We start from the raw sequence: 14,432 nt of genomic DNA on the forward strand, positions 1-14,432 counted from the left end.
GAGGTAAGGGACTGCCATCTTGCCTTGCACTAGATTCTCCTTCTGTGATGAGTAAGTTCGCGACACCTAAACCTACTACTGTTATTGATTCTGATATGTCGCATGTTATTGATGATGCCACTTCTGCTATGCACGATACTTATGATGAAACTACTTCTATGCTTGATACTACTGTGCCACTTGGTTAATTTCTTGATGAGCAAATTGCTAGGTCTAGAGAAAGAGAAATTATTGAACCTGAACACGATGGTGTTAGTGATGATGAACCTATGCCTGCTATTCCTGAGGGTTATATTTTTGATGCTGAATCTTCTGCAGCTATTCTTGCTTGCTAGGATAGACGTGAGCTTAAGAGGTTGCTAGTTAAATGGAGTAAAGAATCTTTTAGAGGTAGAATGAGACCCGACCCTACTTTTGCTACTTCACCTATCTGTGTTCCTGATCAGGACTATTATGATTTTTCTGTTGATCCAGATATAATTACTTTGGTTGAATCTGATCCTTTTTATGGCTATGAATCTGAAACTGTTGTGGCACATCTTACTAAGTTAAATGATATAGCTGCCCTGTTTACAAATAATGAGAGATCGCGCTACCTTTATTTACTCAAGATATTTCCGTTCTCATTAAAGGGTGATGCTAATATATGGTATAATTCTCTTGATCCTGGTTGTGTGCAAAGTCCCCAAGATATGATTTATTACTTCTCTGCTAAATATTTCCCCGCTCATAAGAAACAAGCTGCTTTGAGGGAAATATACAATTTTGTGCAAATTGAAGAAGAGAGTCTCCCACAAGCTTGGGGGAGGCTTCTCAAATTACTTAATGCTTTGCCTAATCATCCTCTTAAGAAACCTGAAATATTTGATATCTTTTATAATGGACTAACTGATGCTTCCAGAGATTACCTGAATAGTTGTGCTGGTTCTCTTTTCAGGGAAAGAACACTGGATGACGCTGAAATTCTACTAAATAATATGTTGGCAAATGAAAATAATTGGGCACCTCCCGAGCTACCTCCTGAGCCAGTTCCTGAGCCAATTACTGAGCCTATTCCTAAACCAACTCCGAAGAAGAGAGGTGTTCTATTTCTCAGTCCCGAAGATATGCAAGAGGCAAAGAAATCTATGAAAGAAAAAGGTATTAAAGCTGAAGATGTTAAGAATTTACCTCCTATTGAAGAAATACATGGTCTTAATTTACCGCCCGTTGAAGAAGTATATGATCTCAATTACTTATTTAATGAAGAACCTTCCAATATCCCGACACATGTAGTAAAGGTAAATTCTCTCTATAGATATGATAAAGCTGAAGTCCCTCCTACTAAAATTGCTAGCCAGTGCTTGGATGAGTTTGATGACTTTATGTTTAAGCAAGATGACTTTAATGCTTATTTTGGTAGGCAATTAAAACAGAATACCTTTATGATTAAACGCTTGGGTGATTATATGGCTGATATTAGAGGTGAACTTAAACTAGTTAGCAAACATGCTTCTATGGTTACCACACAAGTAGAACAACTACTTAAAGCTCAGAAAGAAGTGCTTGATGAAATGAATAGTAAGAAAAATGATTATGCTGTTAGAGTGGCTACTAGAACTGGTAGAATAACTCAGGAACCTTTGTATCCTGAAGGCCACCCTAAGAGAATCGAGCAAGATTCTCAGAGAAACAATATTGATGTACCTAATTCTTCTAAAAGGAAGAAAAAGAAAAATGATAGGACTTTGCAAACTTCTAGTGAACCTATTGCTGAACCACCTGAGAATCCAAATGACATCTCTGTTTCTGATGCTGAAACACAATCAGGAGATGAACATGAACCTAGTGATAATGCTAATGATAATGTTCATGTTGATGCTCAACCTAGTAATGATAATGATGTAGAGGTTGAACCTGCTGTTAATCTTGATAACCCACAATCAAAGAATCAACATTATGATAAAAGAGACTTCATTGCTAGGAAACATGGTAAAGAAAGGGAACCATGGGTTCAGAAACCCATGCCTTTTCCTCCGAAACCATCCAAGAAAAAGGATGATGAGGATTTTGAGCGCTTTGCCGAAATGATTAGACCCATCTTTTTGCGTATGCGATTAACTGATGTTCTTAAAACAAATCCTTATGCTAAGTATATGAAGGATATCATTACTAATAGAAGAAAAATACCCGAAGCTGAAATTTCCACCATGCTTGCTAATTATACTTTTAAGGGTGGAATACCAAAGAAACTTGGAGATCCCGGAGTACCTACTATACCATGCTCCATTAAAAGAAATTATGTTAAAACTGCTTTATGTGATCTTGGAGCCGGTGTCAGTGTTATGCCTCTCTCTTTATATCGTAGACTTGACTTGAATAAGTTGACACCTACTGAAATATCTTTGCAAATGGCTGATAAATCAACTGCTATACCTGTCGGTATTTGTGAGGATGTGCCTGTTGTGGTTGCAAACGTTATTATTTTAACGGACTTTGTTATTCTTGATATTCCCGAGGATGATAGCATGCCTATTATTCTTGGAAAAACTTTCCTTAACACTGTAGGGGCTGTTATTGATTGCACCAAAGGCAATGTCACGTTTCATGTTAATGGCAATGAGCACATGGTACACTTTCTGAGGAAACAACCTCAAGTTTATAGTATCAACTCTATTGGAAAAATTCCATCGATTATATTTGGAGGTTTTGAATTCCCTCTCCCTACTGTCAAGAAAAAGTATGATATTCTTATTGTTGGGGATTTTCATATCCCCATTGAGGTAACTTAGTGTCATTCGAAATTTCTCCGGTTCCGTGATTATTCGGAATGAGTTTGTTAACAAGACTTGATCAACCTTGTTAGTGGGTTCATTTTGATGATCAGGAGATGGATGAAACTAGAAGCACAACCTTCTGTACCCTCTTTATATTTTCTGTTATTTAGTAAAATAAAGTAAAATAGTATTTTTGTGTCTGTCTCCTGACTTATCCGTGCAATATAAAAATATCCCGAAAATAAAAGTCCTCAGAATGCCATGCAAATTTAATATGATTTTTTCGGGAATATTTGAGAATTTACTGTGCAAAAATTACCACGGGGGAGCTGCCACCTAGCCACGAGGGCGGAGGGCGCGCCCTACCCCCCTGGGCGCGCCCCCTGCCTCACGGGCCCATGGTGGCCTCCTCCACTTGTCCTTGCACCCATCTTCTTCCTCTGCCTCACACAAACACGAAAAACCAACTCAAGCACGAGTTCCAGCCCCCGTTGTTGTGATTTTCGATCTCCTTGCTCAAAGCACCTCTTGCAAAACTGCTTGGGGAGATTGTTCCTCGGTATGTGACTCCTCCATTGGTCCAATTAGTTTTTGTTCTAGTGCTTTATTCATTGCAAATTTGTGCTGCATAGGTGACCATGTTCTTGAGCTTGCATGTCAAATTTATATGGTTCCAAGTAGTTCTAATGCTTTATATAGGCTCTAGGCACTTGTGGGAGTTGTTACTACCAATTTTATTGAAGTTGGTTCACTTTTATTTGAAGTTACTAAAAATTTCAGATTGTTTCAGAAATAATGAAGAGACTTTTGAGAGGCTCGTCGAGCCGAAGCTCTAAGGAAAAACAAAAGGAAGAAGAGGAGAAGCCCAAATTCAATTTGCCCCGCACAACGGAGGTCCGGCCGTGTGAATGGCCCTCCGATGACTTCTTGAGGAGAGCTGGGATTTATGAGGATTTATATTTATTGATTGAGAACACCGGCCTCACCAACTTCCTCCACGACTAACGTCATCAGTACCTCCTACTCACAAATACTTTTGTGCAAAACTTCTACTTTTCCCTAAGAAATCACCTCCAACAGTAGAGTTTCATTTATATGACGTTGTTAAAGAGATGACATTAGCTGAATTCTGCGAGGTTTGCAGAATACCCTTTGAGGGCACCTTAGATGAACCCCACCGTAACAAAGTAGAAGCTTTTATTAACACTATCACGGTGGGAGAAACTAGGAAGATTTCTGATGCAAGGATCACTAGCATACATTATCCTGTTTTACGCTACTTTGCCTTATTTGCTAGTCGTTGCTTGATTGGACGCGGGAACTGTGGGAACCTTAGTATTCCTGATATTATTATTTTGCTCCATGGTTTATATCACAATAACTCTGTTAGTATGGGTGGAATTGTTGTTAGATGGTTAAGTCTGAACCGTACTAAGGGCCCCATCTTTGGAGGCATTTATGCTTCACGCCTAGCTGAACATTTTGAAATACCTATTAGGCATGAGGAGAAAGAAGAAACAGCGCTGCCCCGTGCTTATTTAGATTATAAGAGTATGATAGCGCATGATTTTCTTGTTAAGAGTCGCGATGGGGAGCTCAAATATAAATTATACTTTGATAAACATCACCATGAGACTATTACTTTGCCTGCTCCTTCTTTGTTTAACTTGTCTGTAGAACCTCACATTGTTCCGTGGTCGGCTATTCAAGCCTATCGGAACCCTGCACCAGCCCCGGAGCCGGTGCCACAAGATGAGCCTCCACGACTATCAGTTTATTCTTGGGATCCAGAGGAGGCTGCCAGCCAGTGGCAGTCAGAGTCTTCTTCGTCACACTACGACCCCAGCTTCACCTACGGATATCCGCCAGGCCATCCCTGGCAATAGACCAACTTAGGCCAAAAGCCTAAGCTTGGGGGAGTACGTATTTCCCACCGACATTACATTCATGTTCACACACACACACTCATTGCTAGATGTCGGTGCTCATACTTTTTCACTGTAATATCCATGCTAGTTTAAATTTCTTTTTCTGCTTTCTTCTTGTGTGTTTGTTAAACCTTAAGAAAAAACCAAAAAAAATAGTGAGTTTACTTTTCATGCTTGTAGTAGAATTAAAAAGAAAACCCAAAAATATTTCCCGTTCTTCTTTTACTTGTTGGGAGCTTTCCCGTGTAAATAGTTTTTATTTCTTTTCCTTTCTTTGGAGGTCGAGAAGACTATATTGAAAATGCTTAGTGGCTCTTATATGCTTGATTGTTTATTTAACCTAGAGCCCATATTACTTGTCTTCTCTCTTGAGTTGAATGCTTGCAGATTCCAGCTTAGTCCATTGCATGTACACTCTTATTATTATACACACCGTTCGGTCGTGCAAGTGAAAGGCAATAATGATGATATATGATGGACTTATTGGGAAGAGAAAAGCTGGTATGAACTCGACCTCTCTTGTTTTTGTAAATATGATGATTCATCGTTCTTGATTCAGCTATTATGAAGTAAACATATTTGCAATGACATTTAGAGATTATAGTTGCTTGTGCCATGCTTGATTAGCTATGAGTTATAATGGTTTACCTTGCGTGCCAACATGCTATTAGAATGATTATGATGTGGTATGATGGGGTGGTATCCTCCTTTAAATGTATTGAGTGACTCGACTTGGCACATGTTCACGCATGTAGTTGAATCAAATCAACATAGCCTTCACGATATTTATGTTCATGGTGGATTATATCCTACTCATGCTTGTACTCGGTGTGAATAAATTTTAATGCATGTTTACGACTGTTGTCGCTCTCTCAGTTGGTCGCTTCCCAGTCTTTTGCTAGCCTTCACCTGTACTAAGCGAGAATACTGCTTGTGCATCCAAACTCCTTAAACCCCAAAGTTATTCCATATGAGTCCACTATACCTACCAATATGCGGTATTTACCTGCCATTCCAAATAAATTTGTATGTGCCAAACTCTAAACCTTCAAATAAACATTCTGATTTGCATGCTCGAATAGCTCATATGTCAACTAGAGTTGCCCTTATCTTTCGTGTTAGGCGGGTTATTCTCAAGAGGAGTGGACTCCGCTCCTCATTCACGAGAAAATGGCTGGTATCCGGGATGCCCAGTCCCATGCTTTATGCAAACTAAATCAAAATAACTGCAAACAAAACTCCCCTTGGGACCCGTTGAATGTTGGAGGTACTCGTTGTTTCGAGCAGGCCATGGATTGATGCTTGTGGAGGAAGGGGAGTATAAACTTTACCATTCTGTTTGGGAATCGCCTATAATCTATTTAGCATGGAAGATATCATCGTCTTTTAGTTGTTATGTTGACAATGAAAGTACGCCGCTCAAAATATAATTTATCTCTATTTCAAAACCGAGCTCTGGCACCTCTACAAATCCCTGCTTCCCTCTGTGAAGGGCCTATCCATTTACTTTTATGTTGAGTCATCACCCTTCTTATTAAAGAGCACCCGCTGGAGAGCACACTATCGTTTGCATTCATTATTATTGGTTTATATTGGGTATGACTTGACTGGATCTCTTTTACCATGAATTACAATGTTTAGTTAGTCCTTGATCTTTAAAGGTGCTCTGCATTTATGTTTTGCGGTCTCAGAAAGGGCTAGTGAGATACCATTTTGTTATATCATGTTATGATTATTTTGAGAAAGTGTTGTCACCCGAGTTTTATTATTATGGCTCGCTAGCTGATTATGCTATTGATATGAGTAATTGTGAGACCAAGGTGTCATTGTGAGTATGGTTAGTTCATAATAATTGTTGAAACTGGAATGCTGGCTTTTCATGTTTACAACAACAAGAGCAAACAGAGTTTGTAAAAGTTTTTCTTTTTCTCTTTCAGTTTGTCAACTGAATTGCTTGAGGACAAGCAAGGGTTTAAGCTTGGGGGAGTTGATACGTCTCTGTCGTATCTACTTTTCCAAACACTTTTGCCCTTGTTTTGGACTCTAACTTGTATGATTTGAATGGAACTAACCCGGACTGACGCTGTTTTCAGCAGAACTGCCATGGTGTTGTTTTTTGTGCAGAAAATAAAAATTCTCGGAATGTCCTGAAACTCCACGGAACACCTTAGAAAAAATAAAGAAAAATCGTCGCCAAAGATGAAGGCCAGGGGGCCCACACCCTGTCCACGAGGGTGGGGGGCGTGCCCCCCTAGGCACCCCCTACCTCATGGGCCCCCTGGTGGCCCTCCGACGTCAACTCCAACTCCATATATTGGCTTTTGGGAGAGAAAAATCAGAGAGAAGAAATCATCGCGTTTTACAATACGGAGCCGCCGCTAAGCCCTAATCTCTCTCGGGAGGGCTGATCTGGAGTCCGTTCGGGGCTCTGAAGAGGGGGATTCGTCGCCGTCGTCATCATCAACCTTCCTCCATCACCAATTTCATGATGCTCACCGCCGTGCGTGAGTAATTGCATCATAGGCTTGCTGGACGGTGATGGGTTGGATGAGATTTACCATGTAATCGAGTTAGTTTTGTTAGGGTTTGATCCCTAGTATCCATTATGTTCTGAGATTGATGTTGCTATGACTTTGCTATGCTTAATGCTTGTCACTAGGGCCCGAGTGCCATGATTTCAGATCTGAACCTATTATGTTTTCATGAATATATGTGTGTTCTTGATCCTATCTTGCAAGTCTATAGTCACCTACTATGTGTTATGATCCGACAACCCCGAAGTGACAATAATCGGGACCACTCCCGGTGATGACCATAGTTTGAGGAGTTCATGTATTCACTATGTGCTAATGCTTTGTTCCGGTTCTCTATTAAAAGGAGGCCTTAATATCCCTTAGTTTCCAATAGGACCCCGCTGCCACGGGAGGGTAGGACAAAAGATGTCATGCAAGTTCTTTTCCATAAGCATGTATGACTATATACGGAATACATGCCTACGTTACATTGATGAGCTGGAGCTAGTTCTGTGTCACCCTATGTTATGACTGCTACATGATGAACCACATCCGGCATAATTATCCATCGCTAATCCGGTGCCTACGAGTTTTCCATATACTGGTTTACACTTATTTACTTTTCCGTTGATACTGTTACAATCACTACAAAATACCAAAAACATTACTTTTGCTGTCTTTACTTTTGTTACCGTTACCACCACTATCATATTACTTTGCTACTAAACACTTTGCTGCAGATACTAAGTTTCCAGGTCTGGTTGAATTGACAACTCAACTGCTAATAGTTGAGAATATTCTTTGGCTCCCCTTGTGTCGAATCAACAAATTTGGGTTGAATACTCTACCCCCGAAAACTGTTGCGATCCCCTATACTTGTGGGTTATCAAGACCTTTTTCTGGCGCAAAGGCACGAGAGTATAGCAAAGGCACGAGAGCATGAGAGTACCACCACTTTGTCGTAGATTTGGAGCTGCGCGATATCTACCTCTATGACCGTAGATTCACTTGGTCTAGTGAGCAGCAAAACCCTACCCTCGTCCGCAATGACAAAGTGCTATGTACGCCTAGTTGGGAAGCCTGCCTGCCGCACTGCCTCCTTCGTTGCCTCGTTTCGGCCACTTCAGATCACGCCCTGCTTTTGTTGGATTGCACGCCGCGCTCCGGCAACCCCGAAAGATTTCACTTTGAACGGTTTTGGGTCAAGCTTGATGGCTTCCATGATGTTGTTGCTGCCGCCTGGTGCTGCGAATCACCGGACCCCGATCCCTTCCGCCGCCTTTATTAGCGCCTCAAGTTCACGACCCACCGCCTTTAGAGTTGGAGTGCTCATTGCATTGGACATGTCTCCCTTGAGTTGATGGTCGCGCGGGTGCTCATTGCCCGGCTCGACGAGGCGCAGGACCTGCGCCCCCTCACCCCACTCGAATCCTGGCTACGCAAGAGCTTGAAGCAGTACCTTGGGCTCGCCTCTCTCGAAGGGTTGATCGCCCAGCAATGCGTGCGCCTCTCTTGGCTCTGCAACGGTGACACTAACTTGACATTCCTCAAGATGCACGCATCCCATCGTAAGAAAAAAAACAATATCCTCCAACTACGTGTTGGTGACACGATGATCTCCGATGAGGAGGGTGTAAGGGCATATTTCTCCCTATGTGGTTTTGGTGGTTGATGACAATGCATTTGCGGACTAATCGTGTGTAGTGAGCATTTCAGATATCTCATGTCTAGGCACAATACGATGTGCCCCTCGGAGCCTAGTGAAGATGGTGTTTCTCCATGTTTCTTTTCAGTGGTTTTGAGTCATAGGAAATTCGTACTATTAAGAGGGGGCCCACTTTGGAAAGGTTAGGGTGGAATCAACACGTACACATCTGTTCCTTTGTACAACATTTCCTTTGCTTCTTTGGAGCATCGACCGTTTATCCGTGTCTTTACAAAATGAAGGACCCCAAGTACTATTGTGTTGTGGCGTGCGGTAGTACTACTCAAGGGAGCAGTAGTACCATAGTGGCCCACGGTAGTACCGGCCAGGGAAGCGGTAGTACCGCTCCTCAGGAGCGGTAGTACCGTGGCATCTAGCCCAGCACACTAACGTGCGCGGAAGTAGGCGCAGAAGTAATTTTTTACATCCGCGCCCTACACGGTAGTACCGCTCCCAGCATGCGGTAGTACCGTGTCGGATTTTTGCACAGACCAAAACTCAACGGAAGTAGCCACGGATGTAATTTTATTAGTCTGTGCCTTCCCAGCCTAGTCTAACCCTGCCTTGCGGTAGTACCGCAAGGACGCGCGGTAGTACCGCTCCGGCGGTTCTATCGCTCGTTGCTTTAACACAACAGGGCCTCGTCTGGTCTCTGCCGCGGGAGCGGTAGTACCGCACCATCGAGCGGTAGTACCGCAAGGCCTTGCGGTAGTACTGCAAGTCGATGCGGTAGTACTGCAGGTGACAGGCTGATGTAGTGGGTAACGGTTGGATCTTTTCCCCCACTATATAAAGGTGGTCTTCTTCCCCAAGTTGACCACCTCTTCCCTCCCCAAGCTCCATTGTTTCTGAAAGCTCCATTTTCGCCCGATCTCTCTCCCTAGCCAATCAAACTTGTTGATTTTCTAGGGATTGGTTGACAACGCCCCGATCTACTTCCATCAAGAGAAATTTGATTCCCCCCACTAATCCCTGGCGGATCTTGTTACCCTTGGGTGTTTGAGCACCCTAGACGGCTGAGGTCACCGCGGAGCCATATTCCATTGTGGTGAAGCTTCGTGGTGTCGTTGGGAACCTCCAATTAAGTTGTGGAGATGGCACCAACCTTGTTTGTAAAGGTTCGATCGCCTCCAAGGGCACCAATAGTGGAATCATGACATCTCGCACTGTGTGAGGGCATGAGGAGAGTACGGTGGCCCTAGTGCCTTCTTGGAGAGCATTGTGCCTCCACACCGCTCCAACGGAGTCGTACTTCCTCTCAAAAGGAAGGAACTTCGGTAACACACCCTCGTCTCCATTGGCTCCACTCTTGGTTATCTCTCACCTTTACTTGTGCAAGCTTATTGTGTTGTATCCCTTGCTTTCTTGTGTGCTTGTTGTTGTTGCATCATATAGGTTGCTCACCTAGTTGCATATCTAGACAACCTACTTTGATGCAAAGTTTAATTTGGTAAAGAAAAGCTAAAAATTATTAGTTGCCTATTCACCCCCTCTAGTCAACTATATCGATCCTTTCAATTGGTATTAGAGCCTCATCTCTTTATTAAGGACTTTACCGTCCGAAGAGTATGGTTGACACCGTAGACGGTGGAGAGGAGCACCCCGATGTGATTCCATCCCCGTCTACGCCCGATGGGGGATCCTTGGTCTCTCGTGAGGAATTCAATGCGGCTTTGGACACATTGAAAACCTCCATGGCAACCGAGGTCAAAGGCATGTTTAAGGAGTTTCTTGATGGTCTTAAATTATCCACCGCACCATTGGAAGTGGTCGATCCCACTAAGAAGGTGATGTATGCTAACTCCGATAAGGGGGAAGCTACTAGTGATAAAGTTCCTTTGCCTAGTGGTAGAAGTGGAAACGACATCTTTGCCCATGTTGAACCACCCCTTACTTATGGAGGACCGATTCCCACCACTCATTTGAATCATGTTGGTCCTCCTCCTAAGTTTGTGAAAAACGAGTATTTTGCCTCTTGGGTCTACCATTTTAAACGTCATTTAAATGATAGTTCTACTAATCTTTGGAGAATTATTGAGCAAGGTTTCTACCCGCATGACCCAAGCAACCTCAGTCCTAGAGAAACCGTGGATCATCAATTCAATGAGTCCGCTCTCTTCATTATCCAAGATGCAATTCCATCCAAAGATATTGCGCATCTCCGACCTTTCACCGTGGCCAAGGAAGCATGGCAACATGTTGTTTCCATTTACAAGGGAAGCACAAGCATTAAATGCTCCAACTATGAAGTGGTGCAATATGAAGCCGATGAGTTGGGATGAATGAAGATGAAGAACCTCGTGAGATCTACCGGAGATTAACCACTCTCGCGGTCTCACTCCGAGATCATGGGAGCAAGGATACGGATGAAAGTTGGATCAAGCACAAGTTTCTCAAGGCCATGATGCCCTACCATAAGGCCATGTCATCCGTCATCCATCAAAGGCCGGACTTTCATACCTTATCGTCAAGTGAAGTGTTGGATGAGTTTGTTGCTATGAGAATCTTGGACAAGACCGCCGACAATGTAGTGATGCACTCTCAACGGGTAAAGAAACCCAACCTTGAGTTTAAGGCCAAGGCTAGTGTGGAAGAAGAGGATGAAGAGGAAGAAGAGGAGAGTAACCCCGAAGATACAAAATATGCTTATCATGAGCACATGGCTCTCCCTTCAAGGCAATTTTGGAGCAAGAAGAACTCAAGGCCCAACTTCAACAAAAACAATGCAAGTGGCACCAAGGACAAGGGTCTGGCAAGGAGGCGCGCTCCAGCGGTGGGTGGAGGGAGCCAAGGGAGCCGGGTCGCATGGGCTCGGGGGCGGGCCCCGATGGGCTTCGTGGGCCGGCCCCGGGCTCGGGCGGGCTGCGGCGGCTGGAGGGGCGCGGGGGCGATGTGGCACATCGGGGTTGGTCCGGGGCACGGTGGTGGACATGTCCGGAGGCGAGATGGACGCGTCCGGCGGCGGGAGGAGGAAGAATGCTAGGGTTAGGGTGGTTCATCCGCAAATTTCGGGGAAGGGGGAGTTTATATAGGTAGAGGGAGCTAGGAGAGTCCAAATGAGGTGCGGTTTTCGCCCACATGATCATGATCGAACGGCGGAGAGCATGGAGGGGGTTTAGATGGGCTAGGTGGGCTGTGTGAAGGGGTGCTGGGCTGCAAGAGAAAATGGGGTTTCAGTTAATTTGGTTAACCATTGGGGCATCAAACAACCTCCAAATGGAACGAAATTTGACGGGTGGTCTACCGGTGATATACCAAGGCCACTCAGCAAATCTCGGCCCATTCCGAGAACGTTTTTCTCCCGCTCATGAAACAAGGTCTGAGAGAGGCGATGGGTGCGTGCGAATGTGGTTGGGCTCAGAACGGACAACGGTGAGAACCAGGGGAACCCGAACGGGCGCAAGTTTTGAAAAACATGCAGATGAAATGTAGATGATGACATGGAAAAAATGCAACACACAAGCAATGACATGGAAATGAAGGCGAATAACTGGAAGCCACTTGGTGCATCGGATTTGGGGTGTTACATTTACCCTTCATAAGGACCCTCTTCATTGAATCCGATCCGACTAAAGTGGGAGAGACAGACACCCGCTAGCCACCTTATGCAACAAGTGCATGTCAGTCGATGGAACCTTTATCATGTAAGCGTACGTGTAAGGTCGGTCCCGACCGCTTCATCCCATAATGCCGGCGAATCAAGATAGGACTAGTAATGGTAAGCAAATTGACCAAATCATCGCCCACAACTACTTGTGTTCTACTCGTGCACAGAATCTACGCATAAACCTGGCTCTAATTATTGTGTTCTACTAGTTTGCTAATTGTCTATGAGTGCTTATCCCCTTCCTCAAACTTCCAAGCACATTCTTCATAAGATGATCTTTGGTAGTGGGCTTGGAAGCAATCTTGGCGGCACGGCGCTCAAATTCCTCCTCAAGAGATAGTTGAGGAGAGGTAACTTGATCATCTTGAGCTTCGTCTTGAGATTGTTCTTGATCTTGAGCTTGTTCTTGATCTTGAGCTTGCTCTTGATCTTGAACTTGCTCGGGAGGGAGAACTTGATCTTGGGCATCACTTGGTGGTTCACCACCATCTTGAGATTGATCTTGCCCTTGATCTAGTTCACTTGGTTGAGGGCCTTCACTTTGTTCTTCGGAAGCATGTGGGTCTTGGGTTGGTGATGGCTCCACTTGAGTGGAACTTTGTCCTTCTCCTTTAGCCACAAGGGGTTCCTCAATGGGTAGGATATGACCAACACCCATTCTTCTTATGGATTGGGGAGGAATTTCATCACCTACATCACAAGTACCACTTTGCTCCACTTGGGAGCCGTTATTCTCGTCAAACTCCACGTTACACGTCTCCTCAATGAGTCTCGTGGGCTTGTTGAGGACACGGTAAGCATGAGAGTTTGTAGAATAACCAACAAATATGCCCTCATGAGATCTACCCTCAAATTTAGACAAATGAACACCTTTCTTGAGAATGAAACACTTACAACCGAACACACGGAAGTACTTGAGGTTGGGCTTTGTTACCGGTAAGTATCTCATATGGAGTCTTGTTCAAGCCTTTGCGGAGATAGAGCCGATTGGATGCATGACAAACGGTGTTGATGGCTTAGGCCCAAAAGTTGTAGGGAGACTTGAACTCCGCCATCATGGTCCTTCCCACGTCCATCAACGTCCGGTTCTTCCTCTCCGCTACACCATTTTGTTGAGGGGTGTAAGGGGCAGAATATTGATGCTTGATCCCCTCATCACTAAGAAACTCATCCAAGGTGTAGTTCTTGAACTCGGTGCCGTTGTCACTTCTTATTGTCAAGATCTTTGCATTGTGTTGACGTTGAGCTTCATTTGCAAAGTAGATGATGGTTTGGTGAGTCTCACTCTTCCTCTTGAAGAAATATACCCAAGTGTATCTTGAATAATCATCCACAATCACCAAGCAATACTTTCTACCCCCAAGACTGTCAAAGTATGGAGGCCCAAAGAGATCTAAGTGAAGGAGCTCCAAGGGCTTCTTTGAGTAGATGATAGTTGTGGGAGGGTGAGCCTTCTCATGTTGCTTTCCTTCGATACAAGCACTGCAAGCACGATCTTTGGCAAAACTAACATTTGTTAGTCCACGGACATGGTCCCCCTTGAGAAGACTTTGCAAAGATCTCATATTGACGTGGGCTAAATGGCGATTCCAAAGCCATCCCACGTCAACTTTAGCCATTAGGCATGTCGCAATCTTAGTGGGTCGCTCTGAAAAGTTTATCACATAAAGACCGTTCTCGACATGCCCAACCAAGGCTACTTTAAGAGTCTTGCTCCACAAGAGGGCCACGGTATCAATATCAAAGAAAGTGGCAAAGCCCATGAGTGCAAGTTGATGAACGGAAAGTAAATTGTATGCAAGGGACTCAACAAGCATGACTTTCTCGATCGTGAGATCATGAGAAATGACAACCTTGCCAAGACCCAATACCTTAGAAGACGAGGCATCACCCTGCTCGACATTGGTGGGCATAGATGAGACC

Source organism: Triticum dicoccoides, chromosome 2B, assembly GCF_002162155.2.
Source record: "Triticum dicoccoides isolate Atlit2015 ecotype Zavitan chromosome 2B, WEW_v2.0, whole genome shotgun sequence".
Taxonomy (NCBI): domain Eukaryota; kingdom Viridiplantae; phylum Streptophyta; class Magnoliopsida; order Poales; family Poaceae; genus Triticum; species Triticum dicoccoides.